This window comes from Pinus tabuliformis, chromosome Q (assembly GCF_031772625.1).
Source record: "Pinus tabuliformis cultivar Carrire ecotype Pingquan chromosome Q, CPIR1, whole genome shotgun sequence".
In the NCBI taxonomy this organism is placed as follows: Eukaryota; Viridiplantae; Streptophyta; class Pinopsida; order Pinales; family Pinaceae; genus Pinus; species Pinus tabuliformis.
In genome coordinates, this window is record NC_142296.1 from 682,172,636 (window position 1) to 682,189,916 (window position 17,281).

Here is a 17,281-nt window from a genome sequence, read left to right on the forward strand (position 1 = left end):
TGCAGAGATCATGAACTTTTCCAGCCATTTGTATTAGATAGTCTGAAAATTTACAAGACAGTGTCTCAGAGAGAAAATCACCAACCCCAAATACGTTCTGTGGGGAGGTATATATACAAAAATAAGATACAAAATATCTAGCTGATGAGTTAATAGCTCATAAATTCTATGCCAACCCCTGAGGAATTATAGCTGAAAGAGTAAATGCTGCAGTAAATATTTAGTGCATTAGCTGTCCATCTGTCAGAGAGTTTTGACTTTTGTGACCAACTGAGTCGGCTGGGGCTGCGCTGTCCAAAATCTGTGTTTTTTCCTTTTTGGGCTTGCTGTCCCAGTATTTTGCTGAGTCATTATTCTCATCCGCTTTGCCTGTTGTCTTCATGCTGCATTCAATTTCGTTGACCTGAGGCTGACCAAAAGAGACAGAACCGAGATCATTTGGGCAAAATTTGCAGCATTGCTTGCCACCAATCTTCTTTAGGCAGTTGGTGTCTTCGTATTTTTATTAAAGTCTCATCTGCCTCTGTGTACCTGTAAAAATTGGGTGGGACCTCAAACAAGTGATTAATTTCATGCTCAATGTAAAATAAATTTTCTAGCTTATCATAGAGGCTCTGCCCTGATGGAGGTCCTGCTTCTTCTGAAGTACTTGTGGATGCTGTGATCTGATTTGAAATGAAATTGGTCATCCTAGTGGCATACTGCTCACGGGTGAGCAGTCTTCCAGCACCGGTCAGTAGGCTGGGCAATCCTTTGCCTTGCAATGAACCCATTCTCAACTTGTAATCATCTACCTCAGCCTGCATTTCCTGACATTTTCTCTCCAAATTTTGCACAAAATTTCTAAGGGTCAGCACCTTTTTAGCTGTTAAAATAGTATCTGTTCTGTTGCTGATGTCTAAGGCTGCCAACTCCTATTTTGTGTGAGTGTTCAGGAAATGTATCATCCTGCTAGCCTGCTCAGGTATATTTCCTAGTGCTGCTCTGGCGTTTTGGCTTTCAATTTGAGCTTGGCCTATTAATTCGATCTGCTCATGCACTGTTTTGATTGATTTCCACTGTCTAGTGATAGAGTGGTCAATCCTGGTCCACAAAATTTTCTTTATTTCATCCAGAGTCTTTTCTAAATTCAGCTCCTTCTCCAAGGCCTTTATTCTGTCCTTCAGGGCCTTAATTTCTCTGGTCTATTCAGCCACTGTCATTTTGGACTTGTCATATTTTGCTTCTAGCTTAGCCAATTTTTCTTTGGCTTGTTTAATCTCTGTTGCCTGAAGCTCTACCTCCTTGACAGCTTTTGTCAATTCATCCATGCTTATGCTAGACTCAGGAGCTGTTGTTGTTGCTGCTTGTTACACTAAAATTTGTCACCATGACTATTTGCAGTCAGTATGGCTCCATCAATAGTCATACTATCCTCCTTGGCAAGTCTTATACCTCTGCTCCTCATGTCAAACTCCAAAAAAGAGAGAAAGCCTTTAAAAGTCAATATAACTCTGGTTACGCAGTTTCTCTTACCCTTACCTGCGTGTACGCACCTCAAGTACATAATACCTACGTACTTGTACACTCTGTCTGTAAAGGGGTGGGTGCGTACTCCTGTAAAGGTCAAAAGGCGCAAGTTTTACTTCAAAAAACTTACTTGTGGTCGATTCTAGAGCATTCTAGAAGATGGTTTGACGTGGATTGAGCGCCTCCAGATGGTTCATGCATCCCAATGAAAGAGGAACTTATCCCATGAAGAGGGGAGCTATCCCTTTGAAAGAGGGGCTAATCCCATTGATGATGGACCTGATTAACTTCCTCCAAAGCACTATAAACACAGGCATTGGGCCAGAGGGAGGAGAGGTTGAAAGCTGAACATTCCTAAGGGTAGATGCTGCTGAAATTAGGACTCCCTTTTAGAGCTTGAGAGGAGAGATTCCCATCCTTTCTTAGCTTCATTTGGAAGTGGGTGAGCTGATCAAAGTAAAGGAGAACTCTTGCTGGACCCTGGGAGGGACCTGCACAACACCAAGGCACTAGTTGTAATGGTTTCTTTTGTTTCCAATTAATACAATTAAGTTCATTTTTCTCAACAAGTTGTTATATATAATTTGTTTCATAAACTCCTTGGTCTTTATGATGAATATGTTTTATTATATGAGTTATTCAGGTGCTATGTAATCGTTTGCTTGTTAGTGAATGCAGGCTTCAAGGAGAAGGAGCTCATCTGGATCGGAGAGGCTTGGCTGCTACAAACAGCGTTGGACTAAAGGTAAGCCTTAAACACCTGGTTGCTTTTATTTTAAATGCATATTTAGGGAAAGATAGTGCTTGATTGTTTTGTTTGTCACTAGAAAGCCTTAGCTTCTAGGGAGGTCGGTTTTGTCCGCAAAATTGACTCTTTCCGCATGAAAAAATGGCGACTCCACTGGGGAATCCATGGATTTGATTGATTTCTCTTTTGATTGATACTTTGATTTGAGAAAAGTTGATTTCTTTCTGGTTTTTGACTGATTGACTGTGAATTTGGGTAGAATAGCTTAGGATTGAGTTAGTTTTTTATTTTTCTTGTTTTTGAGAGCAGTACGCACCCTCTGCGTTAAGCACAGTGCGTACCTGTACGCACTTCTACTTTGTACACAGAGCGTGGCCGCACCTGTGCAAACATGCTGCCTGCATACCCTGTCAAAACTTTAGAAAATTTCAATTTTTTCCTTTTTACCTATTAGATTTTGTTTATAGTTTGTTTATTGCTGCCCAGATCCACTGGTTACCTGTCAGAAGTTTTCATCTAAGCTTGTTTCATTAGCATCAAGGGTTTTAGTGAAGTTCATAGAAATTCTAGCCCTAGGTTTGATTTTTGCATTGGTCTTGTAGTGACTCTGGCTTTAGAAGTTGTAAAAACCTTGGATATCCCTGGTCTTTTCAGTCTTCTTAGGAGTTAGACCTTTCGTAAAATCACCTTTGTTTGAGAAACCTACCGTTGTGTTGTCTCTTTGCGGAATTTCGAGAAGGCTTGTCTGTTAAGCTGTGAATTTCATTCTTAAGAAAAAGAACAAGAGTTTTCGATTTTTGTTTTTGATTGATTTATGATTCTGCATGAAATCGTCCTTGGTTGAATTTTAACTGAGTAATACATCCTGGAATTATATTCTGTAGGCTTTTACCTCATTAGATTTGCTTTTAGGTAAATTTCTCTTAGATTTTCTTTGAGATACATTTCTTTTAGATTTTCATAGATTTTAAAATTGATTTTTGTTAAGTAGTTTTACATGCTTTGTTAAAATAGGAAAAATACAAAATCTCTTTTGGAAAAAAAAGTTTGTTTTAGTAGCATTTGAAGTCTTTGAAAAGAGAAAGGAGGTTTTCATGAAATAATTAGTGGTCATGTGTTGTGTGCTTTGGAAAAGATAAAGAGATTGTTTCTTTGATTTTCATTGCGAAGAAAGTTGTCTTTATAAATTTTGCATTCTCCAACTCTCTTAGCTAGGGAATTCATTGAAAAGGAAAAATTGTTTTGTTTCATCCTAGGTGCATCTTTTTAGTGGATTTGAGTTGAGTCTACACACAATCAGTTTCATCTCCGCCACCTTTTTTCCTAAAGAAAAGCCATAAAAATTAACGCTTAAAGTAAAATTAACTTAGTAACTTTTTATTTACTAGGGCTCTGATACACCAACATAGATCAGGCTAGTGTCTTGGAGTAGGAGAGTAATTAACTCTCCAAGATAGTAAAAACAAACAAGTAGCTTATCTTGTGGTAGGATAAATCCAACTGTTACATTTATGCTCTGGGAAAGCTCCTCTTAAAGGAGAAGCACGAGATCGTGTCCGAACCAGTGAGGGAATCAATCCTCCTTCATTGGGAACGACGCTAGATATGCACGTACTACAAACGGTAAACCTCAGATTAACCATTGTCGAGGAGCCTGGGGTCACTTGTCGGTAAACCTTGGATTATTGTCAAGGAGCTGGCAAGGGGATTGAGTTTGCTACTCTGCCCTTGCGTGTGTATCGGATCGTAGACTGTTCCCCCAGGTATATTTGTTGCTGTTGGTGACCTTAGTGACTATTATCTTTAGGATTCTTCCTAAGGTGACGGTGGAGGGAAGATCCCACTGTACCTAGAGCAGACGTCAGCTAGACTCACTTGGATTTTCTGGGGGGTTCACTTCACTCGAGACGGTTAAAGTGGAGGAACTTGGTGATGCTATGCCTTTGAGTCCATATGAAATTGCCTATGAAGCCGTGCAGTCTTTTACCGACCCGCGTTCAACCAAAATCGACCAAATGAATGTGGTCTGTGAGGAATCACTTTTCACATCAACCTCGGAGTTAATAGCGTTTCCCGAAGTTGTGTCATCTGACGAGAAATTTCGTGAAGTCCTCTGTGTAGACGATTTACCATGGGAGGATCTCCATCATAGATCTTCGTTTTTACCTGAGGATGATTGTTTTGAAAATGATTTCTCATCAATTTTTATAGCTGATTATGTCAAGGAAGCTCAGAATCCAATGAAACATCCTGATTCAGAGCTGAATTTGGGAAACATATCTCGAACTATTCCCATTGACATTTCGGTTAAGCCTGGAATTATTGAAAACATTCATATAGGTGCCTTGTGTACAGATGACGAAATTCAGACATACAAGGCCCTATTTCAAGAATTCCGCGACGTGTTTGCCTGGTCCTATGAGGAAATGCCAGGAATTGATCCCGCGATTGTTGTTCATGAGATCAAGACTTACCTGGACGCTAAACCCATCCGGCAACGTTTGCATCAGATTCACCCACGAAAAGCTGCTGCAATTAAAGCAGAAGTTGAAAAACTGTTGAAAGCAGGTTTCATTTATCCGATCCCGTTAACGGATTGGGTATCGAATATTGTTCCGGTTAACAAAAAACAGGGAACAATAAGAATATGCATCGATTATAGGGACATTAATTGAGATTGTCCAAAGGACAACTACCCAACACCCTATATCGATCAAATCATTGATGATTGTGTCGGCAGCGAAATATTTTCCTTTATGGACAGTTTTTCCGGTTACAATCAAATCAATATTCTACCTGCCGATCAACCGAAAACGGATTTCATTTGTCCATGGCGGACATTTGCTTATTGCAAACTGCCTTTTGGACTAAAGAATGCTGGAGCAACTTTTCAAAGGGCGATGTCTTATGCGTTTCATGACATCAAACACATTATGCAACCGTATCTTGATGATTTGCCTGCTCATTCGTTACATCGAGCTGATCACCTTGTCCATTTACGAGCAATCTTCATGAGGTGTAGGCATTATCGTATTCGGTTGAACCCACACAAATGTGTCTTCTGTATAGAAGTGGGAAGATTGCTAGGATTTGTAGTTTCGAAAGCCGGCATTCGCATCGATCCCTCGAAGGTAGAAGCTATCATCAAATTGCCTCCTCCTTCGAGTCTTCTTCAACTCCAAAGTTTGTAGGGGAAAGCAAACTTTTTACGACGATTCATTCCTAACTACGCCGAGGTTACAAAGGGTTTTACACGGTTGTTGAAACAGAACGCTCAATTCTCTTGGGATGAGATAGCTCAGAAATCTTTTGATGCACTCAAACACGCGTTGACCCATGCACCGTTGTTGCATCCTCCCAACTACAACCAGGATTACTTTTTGTACCTCGCCACCGCTCATTCCACCATTGGAATGGTCTTAGTTAAGGAAGACGAATTCGGAACGGAACATGTGATATATTACCTTAGTCGGACGTTAAATCCAATTGAGCTAAAATACTCACATGTGGAGAAATTGGCATTGGCAGCCGTTCAAGCTGTCCAACGTTTTCGTCACTACATTTTACTTCATAAAACTACAGTCATTTCGGATTGCAACCCTATGATCTACATTTTGACCAAACAATTGCTAGGGGGCAAGTACTCTAAATGGATTGTTATCCTGCAAGAGTTCGACTTGGAGTTTGAGAAATCTAAGTCTAAGAAATCTTTAGTTTTTGCAGAGTTAATGTGTGACTTCCCGCGTGCTGACACAGAAATTGTGGCAGAGGAGCCCATTGCGGACGAATCTTTGTTTCTAATCAGCACTTTAGATTTGTGGTATGGGGATATCATCGTCTATCTCCAGACCCAATCCTTTCGGCCCGAAGTTTCAAAGATGGAACGTCGGAAAATTCGATTCCAGTCCCAACAGTACAAAATTATTGGAGATACTCTTTATCGCCATGGGGCGGACTCTATTTTTAGACGTTCCTTAACTCACGAGGAAGCTGAAAGGGTTTTGAATGACTGTCACTCTGGAGCGTGTGGCGGTCATATGTCTGGGTATGCCACAGCCCAAAAGATATTGCGCGCTGGCTACTTCTGGCCATCCTTGCTTAAAGATTGTATTACTGCGGTCCGAAAATGCCACAACTGTCAAGTGTTTGATCGAAAGATGCGCGCTCCACTTGCTCCTCTCCACCCTATAATTGCCGTTGGTCCTTTTGCCAAATGGGGTATTGATTTTATTACATGTAACCCTCACTCGGCTGGGGGGCATGCGTATATCATCCTTGCGGTAGATTATTTTACTAAGTGGGCCGAGGCGATGCCTACATTCGAGGCAGACGGCAAGACAGCTGCAATTTTCATGTTCAATCTTATAATTGCTAGGTTTGGTGTCCCACAAGCGATAATCATTGACCATGGGTGCCATTTTCAAAACGTTATGATGACAGAACTTACAGGCCAGCTTGGTTTGCGTCACGATAGCTCAACTCCTTATTATCCACAAGCGAATGGTCCGGTTGAGTCCATCAACAAAGTTTTAGTTATCATGATCCGACGAATCATTGGTATTCATCGGTCGAATTGGCACAACATGTTATTTTTAGCGCTTTGGGCGTATCGAACCTCAGTTAAAACATCAACAGGGTTCACTCCTTTCCAACTAGTTTATGGTTTGGAAGCTGTGCTACCCATTGAATGCGAAATCCCGTCACTGCAAATGGCCATCGAGTTACTTCTAGCTACTTCCGAAGAGGAAAAGCGTTTTTTATACTTAGCTCAATTAGATGAGAATCGACGTGATGCTGCATTGGCAATCGAGACTCACGCAAAACGTATAAAAGCTCAGTATGATCGAAATGTGACCCCTCGAAATTTTTCGGAAGGAGACCTAGAGTTATTGTATGATCAAGCTAATGATAAATTAGGTGCTGGAAAATTCGTTCCTATGTGGCATGGGCCCTATATTGTCAAGCGAAAGCTAGCAAAAGGGGCCTATGAGTTGGTAGACTTTGACGGGGACTCTTTGGGTAAACCCAGAAATGGAATTTACCTAAAGAGGTATTATGCTTAAAAGATGGGTATGGAGATTTTTAGTTAGGATAGTTTTCTTTCTAGCTGGTGTGTTTGTTAGTTTAAACAGTGTGCTTAGCTTAGAGAGTGTGTTTTCGTCGTTATTCTGGCTTATCTTGGTTTTACTCTTGATGATGCAGATGTCGATGCCTCTCCAAACATACATTGGTTTCGCTGATGGTGCTTGTCGTAGTACACGGAATATCTCTTCCGCAGCTTGGGTTATCTATTCGCCCTCTGACGAGTTAGTATCTATGCATGGGGTGAGCCTCGGTCAAACAACAAACAACATTGCCGAATACAGTGCAGTGATTGAGTTATTGTCTGAATCTATTTCATTTGGGATTCGGAGTTTGATAGTGAGGTTAGATTCTGAACTCGTTGTATTACAGCTTAATAGAGTATATGCCATTAGAAATCCAGTGTTATTAAGGTTATTTTTGAGAGTGCGTCTCTTGGAACGTGAGTTTGATTACATTGCATATCAACATATTCCAAGGTCTTTAAATACATTAGCAGATGCAATTGCTTCTCGAATGTTAAATAGACATTTGCAATAATCATACATGTAAATTTAAAACCATTCCATAACATGATTTACAAGATAGGCCGGTAATAATGATATATATAGATAGGAGTGTGTCAAAGAATACATCGTCTTTGATCATAGGTTGAAAAACACCTTATGATCGGCAAAAATGATAAGTACAAAAAACCAAAATGTCACATGTGTCTACAAAACGACCATCCATTCACTGGTGATGATCTCTATATGACACCACTGCATGGGCTACCCTACACAAGAACCTCCTAAAAGGTCTTGGGACCCCGACTACATAGCACTGAAGCCTGATAGGAATATCATCTATGGTAGTCTCTGGTATATCTGCTGTAAGACGCTCTAGGTCACTTTCCAACTCAGCTAAAGTCTCTGTGGCCTCGTCCTGTGGGGCCGGTGCCACTGCAACTGGTAGTCTCCTCTCAAAAGGCCAGAGATTGGCTGGACGTCATGGGCCTACATCTGCATTTTGAAAATTATTACTATCAGTTTTGAGACGATATAAAAACAAACAAAAAAAATAGATAGTTTAAAAAACTTGTGGAAAATGAAGTCACCTGTATCATCCCATTGTTCTCCCGGTGGAAGAACCATGTCCGGATCTCCATGAAAATCAACTCCGGCATAAGGAAAATCCTATATAGAAAAGACCTGGTCTTCTAACCAGTGAAAGTACTCCGGAGTAAATCGAACAACCTCCGTTCCCTCATCAGGATGACGGGCCATAACCGTAACCCATCGCATCAATTTGGGCTCTCGAGGAAGCCCAACACCAATAGTGAGATGCTGTGGGATCAGCATCAGAACCCTCTCTAAGCCAAAACTCACAACTAAAGACCCATAACCAAAAGTCTTTAGCTATCTGTTTTTGGCTCTAGTCAGTTGGCCTTTTACATTGGCCAACACAGCATCACACAAGTTGAAAATGGTACCTCGATAGCAATCAATCGCCATCCGCATCTGGGATCCAGTGGAAATGTGTAAAGCGGTAGCCCCGCAAAGTCTGGTAACTGTAAAGGCAATCACCATAAGTTCAGGGTGGGATATAGTTTTGATCTCTATCCCCTTCTTCTGAGTCTGAGTATTACACCACTCTAGTCGGAGACTAGCGATGGATTGGCCACCCGGCCTAGTCCCGAACAGAGTCAAGTGTTCGCCTCTCTTGGGCAAACCAGTGAGAAAGTAAATATCTGTGGGCTCCATCTCGAGCTGGTGCCCTCCAATATAAAAACATCGGTCCTGAACGTTCCATCTTTCTACCAGCCACTCTAGAAATCTCACTTGGGCCCTCATGCCAGGTATGGCCCAGTATTTATAAAGGCCGCATGCCTTCAAAGCATCAATTGACGGTTGATGATTAATGGCGGCCAAATCGACATCTTCGTGCTCTCTCTCGCACCAATCAAGCATGGTGAACAATCTACACACCAGAAAACATCCATTAGATTCCATAAAATCAAAATTTTTTGGTCCATTTTGGAGAATTTGGGGTTTAAAAACTTGTTGCGCGGAGTACGCACCCCACCTTTAGGAATAGAGCGTGAGTACGCAGGTGCCCTGAAGGCAAGGTGCGTACTCCCGACATTTTTCTAACTGAGAAAATGTCGGGGTACGCAGGTCCCTAGTGTGGCAACTGCGTACCCCGAGAGGCGGTTCTTGAAACCCCAAAACCTCCAAAAAATGAAATCTAGGGCCTAAAAAAGAATTCTAAACGGATGAAATTGAAGAGGAGGATGTTGAAAATTACCTGGAAGAGAAGGCGTTCAGTTTTGACGGTCGGATTCTCCGCAATGTCCACGGGAAGTTTCTTGCCAAAAGCCCTTTTTCTCTCCTCAACAATAAAATGGTAAAAATGAATTGGTAAAAGCCCTTTTTATAGGTTTTTTGGGTAAATAAATGGTAAATTTGTTTATTTTTCACCATGAAAAGGTGTTTTTCAAAGTATTTTTATCTATCTTCAATAGGTATGAGTAATGTGTTGGTTTTTGTGCAGGATAAAGGATTTTCAGGGAAAATTGTCATTTTTTACAAACAAAAACATCAGAGTCATCTTTAAGCCCTTTTCTGACTCCTAAAACATGAAAAGATTGCCGAGCGTTTCTTTTACACTCGTTAAAACGGAATTAAAAGACAGTCGTCTTACAGCTCTTTTCTGACAGTAAAAACATGAAAAGATTGCCAGATTTTTGTCGTTTCAAATTCGGTATTGGAAATAAAACGATGTGTCCTTGATCGCTTTTTACTTTTCAGATCAGAGACACTAATCAGGAAAGTACTCCTTGGTCGTAAAGATCAAGCGGTTCTCTCAAGTATTATTTTATACTTTTTCGGGCTTGGGAGACACAAATTTACGAAAAAGGTCAATCCTGGAGTCTTCTTAAGTTTTTTCAGACTCTCTAAAATTGAAGAACGCCGAGTTTCTCCTATACTGGACTCGTTAAAATTTCACAGTAAAGGACCTGTTCGATTACAAACAGGAACGGACCACTCCTTCTTAGGGTTCAAATCTAAACTAAGTTGGACTCATCCGAAGGATGAACTTATAATCAAGCAAATGTTATCCTCCTCAAGCTTGTAAAAAAATAAAGAGGTACTTGCCAGAAATGGTGGGGGAAAAGAGAGAAAAATGAGCCTATTTTTTATCCTTTGTCTCAGAAAAACCTTATCACCCCTCTTGAACACGACACTTTTCATTCACCTGGGTTGGGAAATCCTTTGCCTAATAGTTGATAAAACCACATTGAAAGTCTTCAGCCAGTTTCCGGGTATTAACTTTGGGTCAATTTTCACCAAGCCATCTGTTGTGTCGTTATGTGTTCAAGAGGTCACTGCAAATAAACCATTCATCTGCAAAATATCTGTCATCCATCTTGACCATCCCTGAGTCAGTCCTTACAGCTACATTTCTTCAACTTGATTTATGATTTCGTGTTGTGGGCTTGCCTGCAACGGGTCACTTTCTATCGACATCAGCACATTATCTAGAAAGATGATCTAGAAATCGTCAGTACCTTGAGATCTACATGCCTCAATGGCAGGTTTCTCGCCTTTGACGACAATTTACATCATTGACTTTCGATCGAAGGATTCCGTGACATGTTTGACATCAACACATTCATTCACATCTCATGGATTGTACTGGGTACTTTGAGAGCCATTGACATCACTGGTGGTCTCTCTCACACTTGTTAACAGTTTACATCATTGACTGGTAATCAAGTAGTTTCTACCATGTTCGACATCAACTCATTTATTCACATGGATAGAATCGTACTATTTCGGGAAGTAGAAATGAAGACCCTGGATCTAGTTTCCGCCATCTAGGCTGCGAGGAGTTTTGTATTCATTATATAGTAGACTAATTATAAACAGATGGCTGCGTCCATACTGTGTCTACATGAGTCTATGATTATGATGTACTGCGAAATCATTCCTATATCAGAGCAGTAGTTAGTTTGTTAGTTAAAGTTTTTGATCTGAGTATGGGAATGCCTACCTCAGCGATGATATGATCTCATATATGTATTTTGTGTTGAATATTTGCAGGTTCCGACTGGGCTCTCCACAAGATAATCTTTGAAATGATAAAGTGCTTTACCCTTCCTAGATGATATGAAACCCTAATCTACTATAGGCTTCGCACTTTAGGGGGCAATCTGTTACACTAAAATTTGTCACCATGACTATTTGCAGTTAGTATGGCTCCATCAATAGACATACTGTCCTCCTTGGCAAGTCTTATACCTCTGCTCCTCATGTCAAACTCCAAAAAAGAGAGAAAGCCTTTAAAAGTCAATATAACTCTGGTTACGCAGTTTCTCTTACCCTTACCTGCGTGTATGCACCTCAAGTACATAATACCTGCGTACTTGTACGCTCTGTCTGTAAAGGGGTGGGTGCGTACTCTTGTAAAGGTCAAAAGGCGCAAGTTTTACTTCAAAAAACTTACTTGTGGTCGATTCTAGAGCATTCTAGAAGATGGTTTGACGTGGATTGAGCGCCTCCAGATGGTTCATGCATCCCAATGAAAGAGGAACTTATCCCATGAAGAGGGGAGCTATCCCTTTGAAAGAGGGGCTAATCCCATTAATGGTGGACCTGATTAACTTCCTCCAAAGCACTATAAATACAGGCATTGGGCCAAAGGGAGGAGAGGTTGAAAGCTGAACATTCCTAAGGGTAGATGCTACTGAAATTAGGACTCCCTTTTAGAGCTTGAGAGGAGAGATTCCCATCCTTTCTTAGCTTCGTTTGGAAGTGGGTGAGCTGATCAAAGTAAAGGAGAACTCTTGTTGGACCCTGGGAGGGACCTGCACAACACCAAGGCACTGGTTGTAATGGTTTCTTTTGTTTCCAATTAATACAATTAAGTTCATTTTTCTCAACAAGTTGTTATATATAATTTGTTTCATAAACTCCTTGGTCTTTATGATGAATATGTTTTATTATATGAGTTATTCAGGTGCTATGTAATCGTTTGCCTATTAGTGAATGCAGGCTTCAAGGAGAAGGAGCTCATCTAGATCGGAGAGGCTTGGCTGCTACAAACATCGTTGGACTAAAGGTAAGCCTTAAACACCTAGTTGCTTTTATTTTAAATGCATATTTAGGGAAAGATAGTGCTTGATTGTTTTGTTTGTCACTAGAAAGCCTTAGCTTCTAGGGAGGTCGGTTTTGTCCGCAAAATTGACTCTTTCCGCATGACACCGCTGCAGCATCTGTAGTTGTTGTAGTCGTTGTAGTAATAGGAGGGGTCACTGCTGCTTCTGTAGCTGCAGCAGTGGTTGGGGCAGTTTGAGGTGGCTGGGAGGTCGACTCTCCCTGTTTGTCTTGCAGTGCCTTTTCTAATTCTCCTTCCATTTGGACTCTTCTCTGATTCATTTGCATGAGTAGGTCCAATGTATTCTCAGCTTCTTTCTCTTTTACCAGATCTCCCGCTTATGGATGCATGGTTGAGGAGAGCCTCATTTGCTTTTTTAGAGCAACAATATCATCCTCCTTTTTCTTCATTAGGGCCTTTATAGCCTTGGGATTCTTAGGATCATGCCCCAGGTCTACAATAATGTCCTCCAATGTTTTGATTCTATTGTCCTTGGCCGTGGAGAACATTCTTTCTAAATCAAGCTGAGTATTAGTGTTCTTCAGAGATTTCTTTAACTCATGGGCCATTGTGGCCTTGTCTACCAATGTGGCATAGACCATTTCCCCTGTTTGCTTATGCAATTCTATTTGATCCATGGGGTGAATGTCTTTTGCCATAACCTCTAACTTTGTCCTGACATAATCTGCAGCTGACTAAGGCTGCTAAACCTTGGGTTTAAAATGGCTGAGGATCATTTTTTCCTCTTTGATGTCATACGCCGCCATCAACCTTTCTTGCTTGGCAGGTGTTGCCTTAAGAAATTGGTCATATAACTGCACTCTTAACAGTTCATTTTGTGCCTTAATTTCTTTAAAGGTGGCCTTGATGCTAGCTGGCCTCTTGCTTTGCTGTGTGGAGGAGGACACCTCCATGCCATGCTGTCTTTCCTACTCTTGTTGAAAAGAGCTTGCAGCTATTTGTTGACTATCTTCTCTATCTTTCCTTGGACTTCCAAGGATTTCTTCACTGACTTCCTCCACAATTGGAGAATCAACCTTTTGCCTCTTGGCTTCAGGCTGCTAAGTGGACCCACTAGCAGGTGTGGAGTCATCTCGGTCTCGTTTTCTGCCTCTTTCCTAATGGGCAGGAGTCTGCAAGGCAGGCACTGTTGGTGCTTCTGTTTGTTGTAGAGGAGCCTGTACTTGAGGTTGCTCCATTAAAGAGGCAGGCTGTTCAGTGACCACTTCTTTTTCTGCATCCATTATCTCCTTCCCTTTTGCTGTACCTGCTGCTGATGTAGATGGTCCCTGGGCAGCTTGTGTGGCTACAGCAATGGATGTGCCTTCTCCAATTTGATGTGGCAACTTGAATGTTACCTGCTGCATAGAATCCAAGTCAAGAGTTTTTTCTAAATCCTTAACATTTTTCTCCATTATTTCCTCTTGAGTCAATTCCTCAACTAATGTGCCTTGCAACCACTCATCTTGGTTGGCGTATTGTTCAATTTGTGGATATTTACAGTGGTCATAACCTAGCAGCCTGTATTTAACTCTTTTGGCACTGATAAAACCTTCCGGGTCATAAGGGACCCACCAGAAGCTCCTCTTTAGCTTATATTTGTCCCTGAGAATTTGATCAGCATCTTGCCAACCTTCTTTCTTGTTCATAATGAAGGGGCCTAGATGGTCTTTGAATTTTAGGTGAGATTTCTTTTTGGCACTATGAAAATGGGTAAGATCAGAACTAATGAGTTTCCTATAGTATTCCAAGGCAAACAGTCTCATTGGTACATACCTTGGAAGCCTGTAAGGACAAAGCTCACAGCCATAGATTCTAATGACAGTGTGATTTTGATATAGGTACCAATCACCTATTTTGTAGCTCTTGGACAGTTGCAAGGTCTTCTGTATCTCAAATGATAGTCTGGGAGGAGGGGATCTCATTAGGAGGCAAGAGACTGGGTATACAAATTGGTCAATAAACTCACAGTAAGAAAATGGAGAGTTTTGAACTTCATGGAAAACTGATGACCAGAAGATGACAGACCTCTTTTCACCCCTAGAATCCAATTTCTTGATGGGGCATTGGAAGCTTTCAGACTGGTAATACATGAATAAGTGGTAGATATATGATGAATATTTGAATACCCCCTCCCTATCCACTTTCAATAGCTGATCATGTATTTTATTGGCTATGAACTTGGCATAGTTATACTTGTAAGCAGGGGGCTGGCCTGGACTATATGCAGCTAATAATACCAACACTGTTTCATCAATGTGCTCACTGGTTTTGAAGCCCAGCACATAAGAGATCATATCAACTAGAAGCTTGCCCACCTCATTGAAATGGACATATAAGAAAGGAGGTGGCCCTGTAGGCTAGCGGTCTGCCCTCATGAATGTCTTGGTGATTTTTTCAATGTCAGCACTAGAGAGTTTGGAGCCTGCATCCAGCAAATAGTTCATGGAGAAGGGAAACAACAGCTGAGTCTGCTTGAAGTTGAGCATTTGGTTGATGGAGTCGGGAGTAATGTGGAAAAGTATGCTCCCAGATGGAGACTTAACAGCTCTCTGAGTTGGCTCATAGTTCTCGGCACATAAGCGGATGATCTCTGGAAAAATATTAACAGATGGAAGGAAGTAATAAGGCAAATTGGATTCCCATATACCATACATGTCACAGTTGCTTTGATAGTTGTTTCTCAACTGGCGGATGGTCTGCAAGTGATTTCTGTCACCAACAAGATTTTGGATAAGGTAATCTCTATCAGCAAGAGGCATGTCTTCAAGCTCTTTGTTTGGTGGATTCATAGGAGTAAGAAACTAAAGTCCTCAAGGGGATATTAGTAAGAAACTTTTTGAGGGGAATGAGGGAAGTTAGACATGCTTTGATAGTTTTTCCATTTAGACCATTGTTCTTACCCTTCTCTTATTGATGAGATAAGATATGATTTTCAATATATCAGGTGGTCATACCTTGCTTCTGCAACCTCCAACTACCTACCCTGCCTAATACACCTAACATTTTTTTCTTCTTTTGAATGGGTGCACTTAGCCTTGCAAACCCTGATAATCCTCTTTTCTTTTGGCTGCCCTCCTATCTAAATCTACCCTTATGTCTTCCAAGGGCCCAGATTAAGCAGTTGGGCTCCTTCATTTCTCTATCTAGCTACTCATCTGCCAAGCTTGAACTGTTTGAGCAGATATTCATTCTCTAGTCTAGAACAAGCAATTTAAAACATGGCATGGTCCAGTTTGAACTGTTGGGCCATCCATCAAGATAGCAGTGGCATTTTGGTCAGCCACTTTCATGGTCTTTCTTTGGGGTTCATTTCAATTATTTTTTCTGACCAATTCATTTTCTTGCCTTTTGATCATTCTTTTAAGGCATACCCTCTTTACATTTTTTAACTCTCTGTTCTTTTCACAAAATATGGAACCTTTGTAGCATCAAAGATGAACATTTTTGGCACTTCTACTGTCAATCATAAAAAATGAAACCTATTGGTATAGGAGACTAATAGCGCTTCTTCTTCCGAAGTGTCAGGTAACAGGTCAATCGCGAGTTTGAGCGATAAAATTTCGCATTGTATTGGTAAGATTGCTTCCAAACCATACACCAACTGAAAGGGTGTAAATCCAGTTGCATTTCTCGCCGAGGTTCGATATGCCCACAAGGCAGAGTACATGATTAAGTGCTAGTTTCTTTTATGAACCCCTATCACTCTTTGCAACATCCGCTTCAACACCTTGTTGACGGCCTCAACCTGTCCATTCGCTTACGGGTAATACGGGGTAGAACTATCATGTGACAGTCCTAACTTAGCAGTCAACTCAACCATCATGTGATTACAAAAATGCGACCCATTATCTGTAACTATGGCTTGTGGTACACCAAGCCAGGCAACCACATGGTTGAAAAAGAAAAGAGCAGCTGTTTCGCCATTATTGTTCAATTTTGGCATCACCTTGGCCCATTTGGTAAAGTAGTAAACGACGACTATAATATACCCATGCCCCCCAGCCGAGGTGGGGTTACATGTCATAAAGTCAATTCCCCATTTGGCGAATGGGCCAACAGCAATGACTGGATGCAATGGTGTAGGTGGTAGTCTGGTTTTTTGGTCATATATCTGGCATGCATGACAGGTTCTGACAACAATAATACAATATTTAAATATAGTTGGCCAGAAGTAACCAGCACGAAGAATTCTTTGTGCGGTTGCATATCCAGATAAGTGTCCACCACAGGCACCTGAATGGCAATCATTCAATACTTTCTTGGCCTCCTCATGTGTGAGGCACCTCCATAAAACCGTATTGATACCACGATGGTAAAGTGTGTTGCCAATGATATGATAATCTTTAGCTTGGTAACGAATATGTCACTGTTGTGAGCAAGAGGTATCTTACTGGAAAGTTTGGGTTTGGAGATGAATCAGTATATCTCCATACCAGGCATCAGATGACGAAATTAGAAATAGAGACTCATCCAAAATTGATGGTTTGGATGTTGAATCGATGGAGGTCAAGGGAAGGTCACATAGTAACTCAACGAAAACTAGAGATTTGTTTGATTTACACTTGATGAATTCTAAATCAAATTCCTATATAATAACTATCCATTTTTAATATTTGCCCCCTAGCAATTGACGTGACAAGATGTATGTCATAGGGTTGCAATCTAAAATGACAGTTGTTTTTCGTAACAGGATATAATGGCGAAATCTTTGAACAGCTTGAACAACTGCCAAAGCTAGTTTTTCTACATAAGAGTACTTACTTTCTGTATCGTTGAGATTACGATTCAAGTAATAAATAG

At 40.9% G+C, this 17,281-nt stretch overlaps 1 pseudogene; it reads right to left on the reverse strand.

The window, feature by feature from the left end:
• Positions 1–220: 220 nt before the first annotated feature.
• The window catches only part of LOC149221383 (alcohol dehydrogenase-like 4), a 114,027-nt pseudogene continuing 96,966 nt past the window's right edge, over positions 221–17,281 (reverse strand).